The 18,076-nt window shown below is 46.4% G+C and overlaps 1 protein-coding gene across 3 annotated transcripts in view; it reads left to right on the forward strand.

Annotated features, from left to right (window-relative positions):
- LOC147023920 (zinc finger protein ZFPM2-like) overlaps nucleotides 1-18,076 on the forward strand; it is a 162,754-nt gene that overhangs the window by 114,788 nt on the left and 29,890 nt on the right. The window lies entirely within an intron of this gene.

Raw genomic sequence — 18,076 nt, forward strand, 5'->3', positions numbered from 1 at the left:
TTGTGATATTGCTCTCATAATATCCTCATTTCTTGAGAAATGAAACAAACACCTTTTTTGCATTGGCCTTACACCAGTCGTTAAGTTTCGCTAATTAATTTGGGACACCCTTGTCCAGAATCAACCTGTTGACATCACTGTGGTCCTTACATGCTTACCCCTTTTGGGTAGGCTTCTGTAGTTCCGTGAAGATCTCTCTTTTGTAATGTCCTGTGGAAACCTCTCCCTTGCCCGGAAAAACAAAGGAAGTTGTGCTATATTGTGCGGACTGCCACTCAGGAAAAGCATATTGTGTCAGCCAGAAGTGTATTGTGCAATTGTGTAAACAAGGAATACTCTTAATTTTTTTTACATTTTACTCTCTCTCTCTCTCTCTCTCTCTCTCTCTCTCTCTCTCTCTCTCTCTCTCTCTCTCTCTCTCTCTCTCTCTCTCTCTCTCTCTCTCTCTCTCTCTCTCTCTCTCTGTCTCTCTGTCTCTCTGTCTCTCTGTCTCTCTGTCTCTCTGTCTCTCTGTCTCTCTGTCTCTCTGTCTCTCTGTCTCTCTGTCTCTCTGTCTCTCTGTCTCTCTGTCTCTCTGTCTCTCTGTCCCTCTGTCCCTCTCGTCACTGCCGTTACATGATGTTCACCAATTAAGGTCAAAAGTGAAGGAATTTTTCAAAAAAACAATTTTTTATCAAAGTTTTTTTTCACTTCACATCCTTGGAGGGAAGTAGATTTAGCATCAAGCTTCGAATGCAACTTTATCAACTTTCCCGAGGAACAAATGTGTAGAGGCAGTGACATATTACCCATTATTGGCTGTGAAACACACACGTGACATCACATGAGTGGCATCAAAAGCTCATCTGGTGGCGTGCTCATCATCAAACTGTCTCGTCTGTTTACTATCCCTGACGGGTTCAGATTCAGGCTAAAAACTACCATTCTGATGTCATGACAGCAGCGAGCGCTTCCAATGGAACATAAAGCCAGCCGTCGCATTTGCATTTGGCTTGTGAGTGTAAAAGATTCGATGGTATCTCAAAAAGAGTAGGCTGTTGTGTGCCAGTGCCTTAACCCTAAAGTTACAATGATATATACAAGTTTGTTATAACCAATGTGGATGGTAGGCGAGATTAGGTTCATGATGATAACAGAGTGAGTACATCATCGATAAGTAGATTCTTAAAGTTGAAATGGTGTGGATAAAGCACAGGCAACAATGGGCTGAATGTACCACATATAATGTCAAAAGCAGTTCACATATAAATAACAAAAAAAATCCTTCGATTAATTTGAAATTGGTCACTGGCTTTGACGCCAATTCAAGTTTTTATTATAGACCCCAGGTATCAAAAAGCTCCATATATCGAATAAACAGTTCCAAAATGGAGCACTGCTCACCTCCATTAGAGCATTCAAGGTGCATCAGATGTGGCAATAAGTGTGAATTGTTGCTCCCAGCTTGCCGACTTGATGAGAGAAGACGCCATTTGCATTTTGGCCATCTTAATCCATACCCCATTTAGAGTCATGTGCGGACATGGGCAACTTGCCAGTTATAATAATGCTAAGTTTATATAGCGCATGAAAATAACTTAATATCCTCGACATGCTTTAATTGCATCACCATTGGGCATTGCACCTGGTGCATGCTTGGGAGCTTTCGTGGTGCACGTTTGTCTACGCCGTCTGTGATGAATCGCCAACAATTGCTGAAACTGGTTCATCGGCTGAGGGTGTGTGTCGTGTTGGGATTCTAATGTACTGCATGTGCTACTTTTGAATGTCTGCAGCTGTAGAGGAACCTGGGTAGAGTTTGAAGCAACAACGGGGTTACCTTGTGTAGCTTTTCCTGGTTGCTTTATGCAGCTTTCTTTGACGAGAAGAATATGGGAGTTAATATATTTGATAATCCGAGCCAACAGGTACTTGATTAGGTGAGAGCTGATTGGTTATTCCCTCCAATTATGAGTGAGAGATGTTGTTGTGTCTTGTTATTTACATGTCAACTGTTCTTGGTATTGCACATGATACATTCGTGGGAGCCTCAGTGGTGCACGTTTCTGTCTCTGCTGTCTCTGCTGTCGCTGATGACTCACCAACATGTGATGGATCTGGTCAGGTGGCTGAGGGGGGCATGCATGTGCTACTTGTGAATGTCTGCAACTAAAGAGGAACCTGGGTATAATTTGAAACAGCAAAGGGGTTATCTTGTGTAGCTTTTCTTGGTTTCTTTATGCAGCTTTATTTGGCCAGAAGAGTCAGGTCAGGTCAGGTATGGGAGCATGTAACAGAGCAGCGCGTCGCTGCATCCACTTTCTGCCGGTACTCCAGGGGCCTCCGGCTGGCCATCCCCCAGGCAGATGCTTGGCCCATCCACATCTCCTTGAGATGCCGATCAACCTGCTGCAACCACGAGGCACGTGGTCGGCCCACTGGCCTCCTCTACTCACGAGACTCCCTCGCTGAGAGAATCTGGTGAGCAGGATCAGCGTCAGGAAAATGAGCCACATGTCCATACAGCTGCAGCTGACGGTCATGGACTATGCAGGTAACAAATCTCATTTGAGTCTCTCTCAGCAACCGCTCGTTGGACACAAAGTCCGACCAGCGATAGCTAAGAATTATCCGAAGAGACCTGGTACCAAAGGAATTAAGTCTTCGTCTCAGGTCCTTGGTCAGAGTCCAAGTCTCGCATCCATAGAGCAAGAGTAGAAGCACCAAGGACCTGAAGACTCGGACTTTCGTCCTCCCACACAGGTACCGGCAGCGCCACACCCCATGATCCAGTGAATCCATGACTCCCCAGGCCGACCCAGACGTCTATTGACCTCTGACTCACAGCCGCCAGAGACATGAATATCACTGCCAAGGTAAGTGAATCTCTCCACGACCTCAACATCCTCACCACAAACACGCACAGACAGGACAGCGGCATCCAAGATGTCATTGAAAGCCTGGATCTTAGTTTTGACCCAGGTAACCTGTAATCCCAGTGGCTCCGACTCCTCATTCAGCACCTCGAGGGCCCCTAAAAGGATATCTAAAGTCTCTGCAAAGACGACTGCATCATCTGCGAAATCAAGGTCAGGATCTTGACATTCCCAAATGATGCACTGCAGCTTGATCTCTCTGACATCCTCCCGAGAATCCAGTCCATACAAGTGCTGAAAAGTGTGGGGGGCAGTACACACCCCTAACGAACTGCAGTAACAACTGGAAATAAGTCAGAGATGGTACCACCAAACTTCACAGCACTCACAGTACCAGAGTAGAGTTCAGACATCAGATCGATCAGTTTTGGTGGCACCCCATGAAGACCAATAATCCTCCAGAGGGCATCCCGATTCACTGAATCGAACGCTTTACAGAGATCAACATAGGCTGCAAGCAGCCCCTGCTGAAACTCTCGTCTGCGTTCGGTGAGGACCTCAAGAGCAAGGATACGTTCAAGTTGCAAGTGAAGAGCAAGTTGCAGTCTTGGCGATCACCCTTCCCTTTCCAGAGAGGGACATGTAGGCCCCTCTTCCAGTCAGTTGGGATGGTGCCTGTGTTCCAAGCAGAGCATAGAACTGCATGCAACAACACGAGTGCAGCATTTCCACCAGCCTTGAAAAGTTCAGCATGGATGCCACAGATCCCTGGAGCTTTACCCAATTTCAACCGGTTCACTGCAGCCCGTGTTTCCACAAGCGAAGGTGGCCCACAGTTGATTGGAGGGTCAGCAACAGGGATTGTCACACCCTTGACATCCAACTTGACAGCTGGTGGATCAGCCTGGTACAACCGTTCAAAGTACCCTGCCCAGTGGGCCTTTACTTCGGACTCCTCTGTCAAGAGCCTTCCACACTCTACTCGAACTGCAGTACACCGAGGGATGGGCTTGGATGAACGCAATGCGTGAATTCCCCTGTAAGCAGCACGCAAATCCCTTGACCACAGGTGAGGCTCTACCCCTCACAGATTCCTCGCACATAGGCCTCCTTGTCCACCCTCAGTGCACGTACAGTTTTACGCCTCAGCTCTCTGAACAGCTCAGCTCTGCCATTCAGCCTGGCCCTGTGACTCTGGTCAATGGTATCCAGTGTCCCTTGAGAGACAAAATTCTTCTTTGCCCTTCTGTGAGTTCCAAGACATCCACCGGCAACATCAAGGACGGTGGTCTTGAAGGCGCTCCACAACTCTGCAGGACCTCCCAAAGCACCCAGATGCCTCAAATCCCCACTCAGCCTGTTCGCAAACTCCTCAGCAACCCTCTCATCCTTGAGCTTGCCAACATACAGCCTAGGCTGGGATGGTACCATTCTCCTGGATTTAAGATGCAACTTCAGAGTTGCCACAACAAGCCGGTGGTCAGTATTGAGGAACTGAGCACTCCAGTCGACCCTGCAGTTCTGGATCATCCTCCAGCGCCCATCAACGAGGACATGGTAAATCTCCTTTGCCACACCAGCGTTGGAATACCAAGTCCAGCGATGAGCTTGTGGACGCTGAAACCATGAACCAGCCACCCTAAGTCCATGACTTCTTGCAAAGTCAAGGAACTTAGTGCTATTCTGGTTCATAGTTCCTGACCCATGGGGACCAACACACACCTCATAACCATCCCTATCAGTTCCAGTCGATGCATTGAAATCCCGCAAGACTAGAAGTGTATCTCGTCTGCGGCACTGATCAACCACAGACTCGAATGTGGCAAAGAATGCATCCTTCCCGGTGAGATCACTCGCCTCAGTCGGAGCATAAACAGAAACCAGGGAAATGACACCCAAGGAGTGACGAATCCTTAGTCTCATAATACGCTCGTTGACCGGTGTTACCTTAATTATCATTGGAGTCAGCTTATTGGACACAGTTACAGCAACTCCTTGGGTATGGTAACCATCAGAGCGACCAGACCAATAGTAGGTGTAACCACCCACCATGATCTCACCGCAATCCGGTCTCCGAACCTCAGAGAGAGCTGCAATCCCGATGTCCAAGCGCTTGAGCTCAGATGATAACAGAGACAGGTGATCATCCTCTCTTAGGGATAGGACATTCCAGGCACCCACCCGAAGGGACCGCCTCAGGTTAACCCAAGGAGACCGCCGTCTGGTGGACGACACCTCAGCACCACTCCGACACACTCTCCCGCAATCTGACCCAGGAATGTTTCCCCTGGTTTCCCTCCTATCATCAAAGATTGGGGGTCCTAAAGGCTTTGCCCAAATCCCGTCATCTGGTGAGCTGCCCTGCGAAGGGAAGCTGCACACGAGGTACTCCCACGGAGTGTGTTTTCAGATTTCTTTGCATTTTTGTGTTTTGCAGAATGAAGGGTTTTACGGTGGCCGGAGTGCAAATCCTGCTACCAGAAGAGTATGGGAGTTAATCTCATGTTGGGGAAATGATCCTTAGGGGATAAGGAATCTTTAGTATAGCGACAGTTATTTCTTAAATATCTATTTAATTAAGCGTACCCTACTCGGTGTGAATAGATATGCATTGCATATGTAATAGATAGCTGTTCACCTCCGTAGTGTTTCTCTTTCAGACCCATTTTTCCATCTTGTTCCATGTATTCTTTCCTTTCTTTTGTCTCCCCATATGCACAAGAACTCTTCCTGGCTCGAGCAAGTTGCAATTTGCCTCAAACCGGTCCTTGGAATAGCTCTTAATTTTGGGGAAAGTTTGGAACACAGTGTGATTATGGCCTTTGATAATGCCACCAATCTGGGGAAGGATCGATCGGATCGCACCCTGTGCTTAGGCAGCCAATCGACTCATGGGACCCATGCAAATATGTGTATCAGAATAAATACACGCACGCCCTGCGCTGGATGACCAATTGAGCCAATGCAAATTTACAGATCCCATGAGAGAAGGAGGGGGCATGCACCAGGGTAGGAAATATCGGCACAGTCAAGAACTCGCTCCAGTCCGTCGGTCAATGAGGATTCCATGGTTCTCTTTGCCTCAACTCATTCGTGGGATCTTTGATCGATGGCTCTGTGCTGGATGCTGTGATGGCTGCTGCGCTGGGTGTGCTGGGTTGTGCTGTTCGGGATGGGCTTGGTGTGCAGGAGAGCAGCAGCACAGTAGCCTTTCCATCTCAGTGCACTGGGGGTTCGTTGTGTAAACCATCATGGCCATTGGTGGTTGGTACTCAACGGCAGAGCATCAACAATAAAGAACAGCACACTGGAGTAAATTTTGCCTCGATCTGTGCAGCCATTTCAGAGAAGAAGATTTTTGAAGTTTAAAAAAAAACAATATGGCTACCGAATCAAGTGACTGATTGTCATCAAAAAGATTTTTGTGGACTATTTTACCCCTAGATGACACTCAAAATTTTTCATACTGATCGGATGTAGCATTCTATGCAATTATGACGTCATAGCGAAGGCACCTATGATGTCATAAAAATACCACACGCATTCCCCATGAGTACTTGCGATGCGCCAAGTTTCAATTTTTTCCTTGGTGCGGTTTCAGTGATGCAGAGGTCCAAAGTTTTTCTGTTTTTTTCCAACATGGCTGCCACACCACGTGATGTATGACGTCATAGTTATCACTAAAACATTCCACATGAGCAGTCGCATCAATGGTGAATATTTTGTCTCAATCCGATAGCAGTTGCGGAGAAAAACATGAAAGTTATGTGCGGACAAACAAACAAACAAATGAACAGACAAACAAAAAGACAAAAAAATAAACAAGAAGACCGTGCAGAGCACGATACTTGCAAAATCCATTAAAAACAAATTTGACCTTTAAAATAATTGGTGGTTGAATTCAATGACCAAATATGCAACTCCTCTTCAAATTTCAAGTGAATCAGATGAAAATTGACAATTTTAGAAATTCGGCCTATGTTGACCTTTTGGCCAATGTGGACCTCCAAAATAAGTGGTGGTTGAAATTCAGTGACCTAAAATATAAATTCTCTTCAAATTTCAAGTCAATCAGATGAAAATTGACGATTTTAGAAATACCACCTGAGTTGTTGACCTTGCGACTATGTTGACCTTTTTGGTCCATTTTGAATACCAAAATAATTGGCTGGTTGAATTCAGTGACCTGAAATATAAATCCTCTTCAAATTTCAAGTCAATCGGATGAAAATTGGCGATTTCAGAAATACCACCTGAGTTGTTGACCTTTGGCCGATGTTGACCTTTTGGTCCATTTTGATCTCCAAAATAATTGGCTGGTTGAATTCAGTGACCTGAAATATAAATCCTCTTCAAATTTCAAGTCAATCGGATGAAAATTGAGGATTTTAGAAATCTCACCTTAGTATCTGTGACTTGCTACGGGTACCATGTAAACCTGGACTAACCGGTTTCATGGTCCTGAAGGTTGTCGGCGACGAAACCGTCTCCCCCACCAACTTTCTTGGTGAGGAGGGTGTATGATATGTACACTCAGTAGGGTGACGAACAAAACCTGTCAAAGGACGGAGGAGCTCCTTGTGAGCCAACGGCCATCCATATGAGGTTGGTGGCAGGATTTGCACTCCGGCCATCGTAAAACCCTTCATTCCGAAAAAACATTCCAAAAGCATTTTTACCTCCTGGAGTACCTCCTGTGCCTTCTTTCCTCCATGGGAGTACCTCCTGTGCAGCTGCCCTTCGCAGGGCAGCTCACCCGATGACAGGATATGGTGCAAAGCCTTCGGGACCCCCAATCTTTGATGATAGGAGGGAAACCACGGAGTAACCTTCCAGGGTCAGATTGCGTTAGTGTGTGTCTGAGTGGTGCTGAGGTGTCGTCCACCAGACAACGGTCTCCTTGGGTTAACCTGAGACAGTCCCTTCGGGTGGGTGCCTGGAATGTCCTATCCCTTAGAGAGGATGATCACCGGGCTCTGTTATCATCTGAACTCAAGCGTTTGGACATCGGGATTGCAGCACTCTCTGAGGTTCGGAGACCAGATTGCAGCGAGATCATCCTGGGTGGTTACACCTACTATTGGTCTGGTCGCTCTGATGGTTACCATACCCAAGGAGTTGCTGTAACTGTGTCCAATAAGCTGACTCCAATGATAATTGAGGTAACCCCGGTCAACGAGTGTGTTATGCGACGAAGGATGCATCACTCCTTGGATGTCATTTCCCTGGTCTCTGTATATGCTCCGACTGAGGCGAGTGATCTCACCGAAAAGGACGCATTCTATGCCACGCTCGAGTCTGTGGTTCATCAGTGCCCCAGGCAAGATACTCTTCAAGACTTGGGGGATTTCAATGCATCGACTGGAACTGATTGGGATGGTTATGACATGTGTTGGTCCCCATGGGTCTGGAACTGTGAACCTGAATCGCACTAAGTTCCTTGACTTTGCAAGACGTAATGGACGAAGAGTGGTTTCATGGTTTCAGTGCCCAGAGGCTCATCACTGGACTTGGTATTCCAACGCTGGTGGTGTGACAAAGGGGATTGACCATGTCCTCGTTGCTGGTCGCTGGAGGATGATCCAGAACTACAGGTCCACTGGAGAGCTCAGTTTCTTAATACTGATCACAGGCTTGTTATAGCAACTATGAAGTTGCACCTTAAATCCAGGAGACTGGTACCATCCCAGCCTCGGCTAGATTTTGGCAAGCTCACGGATGAGATGGTGGCTGAGGAGTTTGCAAACAGGCTGAGTGGAAATTTGGGGTGCTGGGTGCTCTGGGGGATCCTGAAGAGTTGTGGAGTGCCTTCAAGACCACCGTCCTTGATGTTGCCGGTGGATGTCTTGGAACTCACCGTCGGGCGAAGAAGAATTTTGTCTCTCAAGGGACACTGGATACCATTGACCAGAGTCGCGGAGCCAGGCTGAATGGGAGAGCTGAGCTATTCAGGGAGCTGAGGCGTAAAACTGTACGTGCGCTAAGGGTGGACAAGGAGGCCTATGTGTGAGGAATTTGTGAGGGGGTAGAGCATCACCAGTGGTCAAGTGATTCTCATCCTGCTTACAGCCGAATTTGCACATTGCATTCCTCCAAGCCCATCCCTCGGTGTACTCGCATTAGAGCAGAGGGTGGTGCGCTCTTGACAGAGGAGTGCGAAGTGAAGGCTTGCCGGACCGGTTACTTTGAGCGGTTGTACCAGGCTGATCCACCATCCGCCGAGTTGGATGCGAGGGATGTTACCATCACTATTGCTGACCCTCCAATCAACTGTCATCCACTTTCGTTTGTGGAAACACGGGCTGCGGTGAACCATTTGAAAGGGGCGTAAAGCTCCAGGGATCTGTGGCATCCATGCCGAACTTCTCAAGGCTGGTGGAAATGCTGCACTCGTGTCGTTGCATGCAGTTTTGTGCTCTGCCTGGAACACAGACATCATCCCAACTGACTGGAAGAGGGGCCTTGTTGTCCCTCTCTGGAAAAGGAAGGGTGATCGCCAAGACTGCAACAACTACTGAGGGGTGACGCTGCTCTCAGTGCCAGGCAAGGTCTTTGCTCGGATAATTATTGATAGGGTTCGCCACCATCTGTTTGAGCAGCAGCGTCCAGAGCAGTCAGGCTTTACATCAATGAGTTCAACGTTTGACCGTATCCTTGCTCTTCGGTTGCTCACTGAATGCAGATGAGAGTTTCGGTCGGGGCTGCTTGCAGTCGATGTTGATCTCTGTCGTGTTTCATTCAGTGAATCGTTTTGCCTTCTGGAGGATTCTTAGAATTTGTGGGGTGCCACCAAACCTGATCAATCTGATGTCTGAACTATATTCTGGTACTGAGAGTGATGTGAGATGTGGTGATACCACCTCTTACTTATTTTCCTTTGTTGGTGGAGTTCGTCAGGGGTGTGTTCTGGCCCGCACACTTTTCAGCAATTGTATGGATTGGATTCTGGGGAGGATGTCGGAGAGATCAGGCTGCAGTGCATCGTTTTGGAATGTCAAGATCTCTGACCTTGATTTCGCAGATTATGCAGTCATCTTTGCGGAGACATGAGATATCATTTTGAGGACCCTCAAGGTGCTGAATGTGGAGTCGGAGCCACTGGGATTATGGGTTTCCTCGGTCAAAACTAAGATCCAGGTTTTGCGGAGACAAAACTAACAGCTTTCAATGACATCTTGGATCCTGCTATCCTGTCTATACCTCTTTGTGGTGAGGAGGGTGAGATCATGGAGAGATTCACTAACCTTGGCAGTGATATTCATGTCTCTGCTGGCTGTGGGCCAGAGGTCAACAGACGTCTGTGTCGGGCCTGGGGAGTCATGGATTCACTGGATCATGGTGTGTGGAGCTGCCGGTACCTGTGCGGGAGGACGAAAGTCTGAGTCTTCAGGTCCTTGGTGCTTCCAGTCTTGCTCTATGGATGTGAGACTTTGACTCTGACTAGGGATCTGAGATGGAGACGTCAATCCTTTGGTACCAAATGATACCTGCCGCTTCTTTTTTTTTTTCTTTTCAGATGCTCAGAATTTTAACGGCTGGAGTGTGGATAAACAATGCTGGGAAGTTAATAACAAACCACCCAGTGGAGTGAAGTGAGATTAAAAAAATAATTTCTGTCTGCCTGCCTGGCAATCATACGAAATTGAAAAAATCATTCCAAACAGGAAACTTACTGTTTTTAAAGACGTCATAAAGGACACAAACAACAAGCACCAAGATCTAATGTAACGGATTAGATATGGTGGTGTAATCGACACTGCATCAACGGTTGTAAATTCCAGAATAATTTATATATATATATATATATATATACGGCTTCTACAATCTTTATTTTATTTGAATTTAATAACTGTATATACTGTACTTTTACACTGTGAAACACAAATCACTTTATTGTCACTTTCAAAGACCTCCAGGTTTGCAGTCCTGTACTTGGACATGTTGTATATGGTGGTGTATCAGACTGCTTCAATGGCCCTAAACTTTCATAATCTTCTTTAACGATATTTAAAATCATTATTGCACGTATTTCAATTGAAGTACCATATATACTGTACTTGAACATTGCGCAAGGTAACGTGTTCTTTGAACTCTTTAGTCACTTGGGTTGTGTGACGAGGCCGAATTGACTCGAATTTGGTGAAGATTCCAAATCTTGGTCCGGATATGAGATTTTTTTTTAATTATTCAAGTGAATCTTCACCATTGATAGATATCTATTGATGACAGATAGATAGACGATTTATGACAACACCAGGTGGATGATTTGTGTCGGTGACAAGAACAAGCCAATTCGATTTTGGTTCAGGTCCGGATGCAGATCTGGCCTGGCCTATCGGTGGAATACAAAACGTAACTTGTTCAGATTGGTGGAGGTATGCGCTTCACCGAGTGTCGTTCCAGTATTCGATGTGTCTCGTTCGACATCGTTCCCCTTCCCTGTTGCGTGTGTCTGGCATAAACAACCCATTTGACCCCATTTACTGAAGTTTTACGCTTTGAAAACTGTCATTCGTATGTGTTTTTGCGTTTGTTCAGCCCCACAGCACAATTTTAGATGGCAATCCCAAACAAGCATCAGGACCACCACTGCTTGCCTCCTAACTGCTGGTGGTGGGGGAGTTCACGGCAGGGTCGCTCCACCTACCGGCCCGATTGGCACCCAATGGTGAGGAGGGATGTGGCGTGTCTTCGGTGATGCATGGACCCGAGTCGATAAAGGTGGGGAGTAGGGGGCAACGAAGGAAGTAGGAAGAGAACCTGTGGAACCCAACACGGAAGGCTGCTCATTAGAAATACTTGCTGAGATGGAAGCTACACCCCCACCCAGCCGGCAACGCTTCTTTTCCTACTCAAAGGCATTATGGCGCATGGACCAGAGGGCCTATTTACAGCCACGGATGAGCCCAGTTCCTGGATGGGGGCTGCCTTCTTTCCACCACCTCTGCTGGGTTTGGCCCAACCTGTCTTCAGTACTGTCTATACCCACTCTCTATATTTCTTGTGCTGTATCTAAGGCCTTAAGGCATAGCCTATTGAAGGATCTCATTCATTTTTTTGGTACTGTGAGCACGTATTCGGTAGTGGGTTAAGGGGATTGTTGGTTGACTCATTTATTTGTTCTTCTGTATTGCAGCTTTTGATTCCTTCCCCTGTGCCATTATTTTTTTTCTTGTTTAGGCCTAGGTCACATTTGCCACGGCGGCCGTGGGGTCTCCAAAATCTATGGCCACTAGCAATTATACGGCGGCCGCAGTATTTCCTCGGTCATACAATGTAGCAGTCACATATGTTTTTATTTTTTTAGTAGCCGCACGGCGTATTTAGAAATTGTGGAGACTGAAAACGTGGGGGTGCCGTAAGGTCTTTGATATGATGTCGCACGGTGACATTCGGGCATTCCTGCGGCGGCCATAGAATTTTCAAGGCGCCCGCAAGGCGACTGCAGCGGGACCGCAGGGGGACCTAAGGTGAACGTGCGGCCAGACGGACGGTAACAAATGGGTAAATTTTTATTTTTTTTTTAAACAGTTTTTTTTTTCGGCTTGTCGAATTGCTACGGCGAACGTAGAAATGAAAAAAGTTATAATTCCGCGTTATAATTCCACGGCGACCTTACAACCTGTAAAATATAGCCAAACGGCGTAGGGCCACCCTGAGGCCACCGCAGAAACTCTGCGGCCGCCGCACGTTTCTGTCAATTCAGAGGGCGTAAGGCCACCGTATCCTCGCCGTAGAGCAAATGTGATTTAGGCCTTCATAAACATACCTGGTCTTGGGGGTGAATTGTTGCTGTGGTGGCAACTTCATTTGGTGGTTCTAAAGACCAGTTAAGGGAAATAATTGCTTGCAGTTTCCACATCGCTTGTACCACCTCGTCACGTACCTTAAGGTTTGCTCGGCCCAATTATGTCACGGCATGTGATGCCTATCAGCATTACACTTGCCCAATTTGGACTCCCCAATCTGCTTGGTAGTGCAGCCTATAGACAGATCTGGCCGGGGGTGGTCACTGAAACGGTTGACCATTGTGGTTGCCTTGATGTGACCGTTGGATTTGAACCAGAAGACTGGGATGAGTCTGATGGCTGTAACATTGTCGTCAAGAGTAGGAAGTCAGGAGTTTAAATCGGACTCGAGGTCCGAGAAACAAAATTGCAGAGTGCACGGTACGCGCTAAGTTAAAAAAAAAAAAAAACGACCACAATGGAAAGCCAAAGTGGTCAGAACCAGGGGCGGAGGGGGGCAACACTCATTAGATGCCATCGCGACCCAAATGGACATCAAGGTGGCAGGATCAGTAGAAGGCACAGTGGAGACATCTTTTCTACCTTGTGACCCCGTAGATACCCCCAGTTCGCCCAGTGCCCTCAAATGAACAAGCGAGGAGCCAGGCCAGTGGTACCACAGCTGGGCATGAGCCAGCAATCTATGGCCACGATGGCTAGAATGGAGACTGGGTAGGCAGAAATGAAGGCTGGGCAAGCCAAGCTGATAGCAAAGATCGAGACTGGTCAGCAAGAATGGAGACCATGGGGGAAAACCTGGCTGGCACGCGGGACACACAGCAGGATATGGTGGTCGGTCAGGCCGGAGTGATAGAGGGGATTAGGGGCAGAGCCAGGGTAGCCAGAGGATTAACTAAATTAGGGGTGGAGCCACCATGGGGTTAATAGACTGCATAAAAATAATTTATAAACATAACAGTAAAAATGCTACCACAAATAGGCATAGCAGAAAAGACTTTCTAACAGCCACCCCTAAATTTATGGAATAAATTTGTAGAAATGAAAGTCTTTCAGTCCATTCACCTCACAGTCATTGTCCTCGAGCTTTGGCAACTGGATCAATTTATCGACAGGTCGAACATCGTTCTTGCCGTAAACGTGAATGTTGGCAGTTCTAGCGTGACCATCGGACCCTAGAAATGTCTCCGTGACCATGCCAACCACAACTATATCATTCCAAATCTTGTACTGGGAAGGGTCAGGTAAGGCCTTTATGTCTGCCGACAGCAATCCGCAGAAGGTCGACTTTCTGAGTTCAGTCACTTCCCCATGATGTAAGGTTGGCAACTGAGACCATTGCTGAGGAGGTTGCACGAGGAAGGTCAGACCATGCCTCCAACAGTTATCCTGGTACAGATGATGCAGAGGTAGGCCTCGATTCATTTTGTCTGCAGGATTGTCCCTTGTTTTGACATAATGCCTATTGGTGAGTGTATTCAGTCACTGAGGTGACCACAAACACCTTGTAGCAGCAGGTATCGGACTGGAGACAGTTGAGGACAGACATTGAATCACTGCACAAAATAACTTGCTCGACAATCAAGGTGAACTCGTCGAGGAGTAGATTAGCAAGCTCGGCTCCATTGAGTATGGCAAATAACTCTAATTGCGGCACAGATTATTGACGTTTTGGTGCAATGCGGGATCTTACCAGGACAAAGCTAATGTACACCGCGCCATGGTCATCATCAGTACGCTGGTAGGCAACCGAACCATAGATTCATTCGGAAGAATCACAGATGTGTAGAGGACGGGTGAAAGTAGAAGGATCAATTCCAGGTGAGTGATAGCATCTTGGGTACCTGACCTGTGGAGGATCGAGTAGCTCACACTGTCAGGCGAGCCACTCATCTCAAATGTCCCCAGGTTCAATTGGAGTGTCCCAGCTCCTTTGAGCCTTCCACAGGTCTAGAATCAACACTTTAGCTCTCACGGTATAAACAGCAAGATAGCCAAAGGAATCATACTCGCTGGCAATAATATTTTAGATGATTCTCAGAGTAAGATTCTCATATTTGAGGGGTCGGTACTTGTATGTCAACTCATCTGAGTGGCAGTTTCAGTGGAGACCTGAGTCTTGGACTCCTGAGCATCCCCCTCAAGAAAAGATGGCCATAGTTCACAACCCTCTGGATACATTTCTGGAGGAAGATGCTCTACCGCTGATATGTTGCTGGCCCATTGTCTAATTTTGAAGACAACAAAGGAAAGGACCCGTCTCATCTTGTTAATCAAGATTATGATTAACATAATGACTTCGCTTGTGAAGCTGTGGGTAAACTGTCCAAGCAGTTATCAACATAGAAGGCTGCATTGACTGAGGGAGAGAGCGCCAATAAGGCCGAGTGAAAACAAAATAAAATGGGACACGTAGATAATGAAAGGATTCGGAATAGCGCCAGAATGGCGAGTACAGAACTTATTAGCCAGGGCCAGGAGGTTAAGGGAAGAGTTAGAACAGACTCTGGTGGAGGGGTTTAAAGGACGTGCTGGAGCCTGATCTTGCTCAGCCTGATGCCGTGGAAACCAAGGCCAGCAAGATTATTGGAATCTCCCATGATGAAGCTGAGTCTATGGGCCTATCACTTCGCCATAGCAGAGAGGTCTGTGGTTTCTCTGTCTTCTACCACCTCCTTTCTGGTCTTGCAACCTCTGCTCTTTGCGTACTGTTTCCTCCCCCGTTTTCTGCAGAGCACACACGGTCCACCACTTCTGGTGGAGTCCACATCAACGGTCCACCACACACGGTCCACCATCAACCCCCTTCTGGTGAAACTACTAAAATCCAGCATCACTGCTCACCTCCACTCATTTGTTTCTCTGTTTTTTTTCCTGCCTCTGGAACCAACTTCCACATTCTTTTCAATCTCATTCTTCTCCAGGTCTTCAAAACACCTGCTCACCACCATCTCAGATCGTCCCCAATCCAAAAACATGATCCTTTCTACCCTCGTTAACCCCACCCTCCCAACCTCACCCCTATCCCTCCTCACCCCAATCCCTCCTCTTCCAAATCTACAGTTTTCTCTACAGAGAGTTTCCTTCTGTATCCATCTTGTCCACCCCATGCAACCTCTCATGCCCCCCATTCCTCCCCACACCCATTGTTTGTCCAAGTTTGCCTCCATCTTGGCCTTCAACTCTGCTATTGGTGTTCTCCCCCACTCTCTTCTGATCCTTTTGGCCTGTTGCATCCTGATCTATTCAGTGTACTGTAAATGTATATATTTATTTATTTATTTATTTATTTATTTATTTACATATACCGGATATTCATGGATACATATTCATACATACATTGCCTTCAGAAAGTATTTACAACCCTCGACTATTGTCACATTTTGTTGTGATGCAGCCTGAATTTAAAATGGATTAAATTTAATTTTTTTTGTCACAGACCTACACAAAATACCCCATAATGACAAAGTGAAAATATGTTTTTCGAAATTTTTTTCCAGTTAATTAAAAATGGAAAGCTGAAATGTCTTGCGTCAATATGTATTCATCCCCTTTGCTATGATGCTCCAAATTGAGCTCAGGTGCATCCAATTTCCTTTGATCATCCTTGAGATATCTCCACAACTTGATTGGAGTTCCACCTGTGGCCAATTAAATTGATTGGACGTGATAAAGAAAGAAACACACCATTCTATATGAGGTTCCATCGTTGACGGTGCATGTCAGAGCAGAAACTCCACCATGAAGTCCAAGGAACTGTCCGAAGAACTCCGAGATAGAATTGTGAGGAGGTATAGATCTCGTGAAGGGTATAAAACAATTCCTCGAGTGTTGAAAGTTCCCAAGAGCACAGTGAGCTCCATCATTAGGAAATACACACATACCCAAGAAGACTCGAAGCTGTAATCACTGCCAAAAGCTCTTCCACAAAGTATTGATTCAGGGGGTTGAATACTTATTGACGCAAGATAATTCAGCTTTTAATTTTTAATTGATTTAAAAAACTTTTCTCAAAACATGTTTTCACTTTGTCATTATGTGGGTATTTTATGGAGATGAAGGACAATTTTTTTTTTAGAATTCAATTCATTTTAAATTCAGGCTGTAACACAACAAAATGTAAAAAAAAGTCTAGGGGTGTGAATACTTTCTGAAGGCACTGTATATATTATGTACATCTTAGTTGCTGATGAGAGATTTTTCAAGAGACTGTGGATGCCATCTGCACCCCCCCCCAAACCGCCACAATCGCATCTCATCCCATCGCCTTACCATCGCCTGCGTACTGCAGCAATGCCAACCCTCCCGATTTCATCGGGAGGCTTCCGAAAATTCACCCAAACTCCCGCCCTTACGATCACTATCCTTATCCTCCCGAAATTTTGATATTTTTGCACTGTTCACTAATCAGAATGTACTAGTATGAGAATTGAATGAAAAGCATCGTCTGCTACGTATAGCATGTGGTAACTCCATAACGTTCGCTGCTACCAAATTGTACGTAAAAAATTGCAAATTCAAATGAGGAGCAGCGAAACATTGGGTCTGGATCTCGCTTATGCGATCATGCACTGAGATTTAGTGCATGCGGTATGTGTGCAATACAGTGCATGCGGTATGTATGCACAGTGTATATGCATGCGATACGCTCACTGCATGCAGCTGGGCCCCGTACCAGCCCAGCGGTCGCGACCACCGTGCGGTGTTTAACAGCCGCTAGAGTTCTACGAGTCGCGCTGCAGCTGTGGAACATCGACTTCGAAGTTACCGATGCTTCAAGCCCTCGATGTTGATTACGAAATGGCAGAAAAGAAGCTTACGAAGACCAAGAAATGGTCTCAGAAGTACAAGACCGAATACAGTCTCCAATACCCGTGTATTCGAAAGTCTGAAAGAGGAATTCATCATGGGTATTGTACAGTATGCAGCGTTGATATTTCAGTTGAGCACGGAGGTCGCGATGATATTCGGAAGCACGTTGGAAGCAAACGGCACACAGACATTGCAAAGGAGAGATCTTCGAGCACGAGTACCGGTACACTTCTGAATTATTTCACCAAACAAGGGACAAGCGAGGAAGAGGATGTTACCCGAGCGGAACTTCTCTTTAGTGGATTTATTGTGGAACATAACTTGCTCATATCAGTCTCAGATCATGCTGGACCTCTATTTCAAAAGATGTTTCCAGATTCAAAAGTTGCTTCAAAGTATGGATGTGCAAGAACAAAAACTTCAGCAATAATTGGGGAGTTGTCAAATGTTACTGCTTCATCTATTGCCGATATTGCTAGACTAGCTCCATTTAGCCTAGCTACAGACGGTAGCAATGACAGTGGTGAGGCCCAGCTATATCCTGTCCTGATTTCGTACTATGACAACAGTGCTGGGATTGTGAAGCAAGGTTTGCTAAGTTTGCCTGCGTGCAAACAAGATTCCACTGGAGAAAACATTTTCAAACTGCTTGATCATGAGTTC

The sequence above is a fragment of the Eptatretus burgeri genome, chromosome 7 (genome assembly GCF_056783735.1).
Source record: "Eptatretus burgeri isolate ZD-2024b chromosome 7, Ebu_testis_v1, whole genome shotgun sequence".
NCBI classification, from domain to species: domain Eukaryota; kingdom Metazoa; phylum Chordata; class Myxini; order Myxiniformes; family Myxinidae; genus Eptatretus; species Eptatretus burgeri.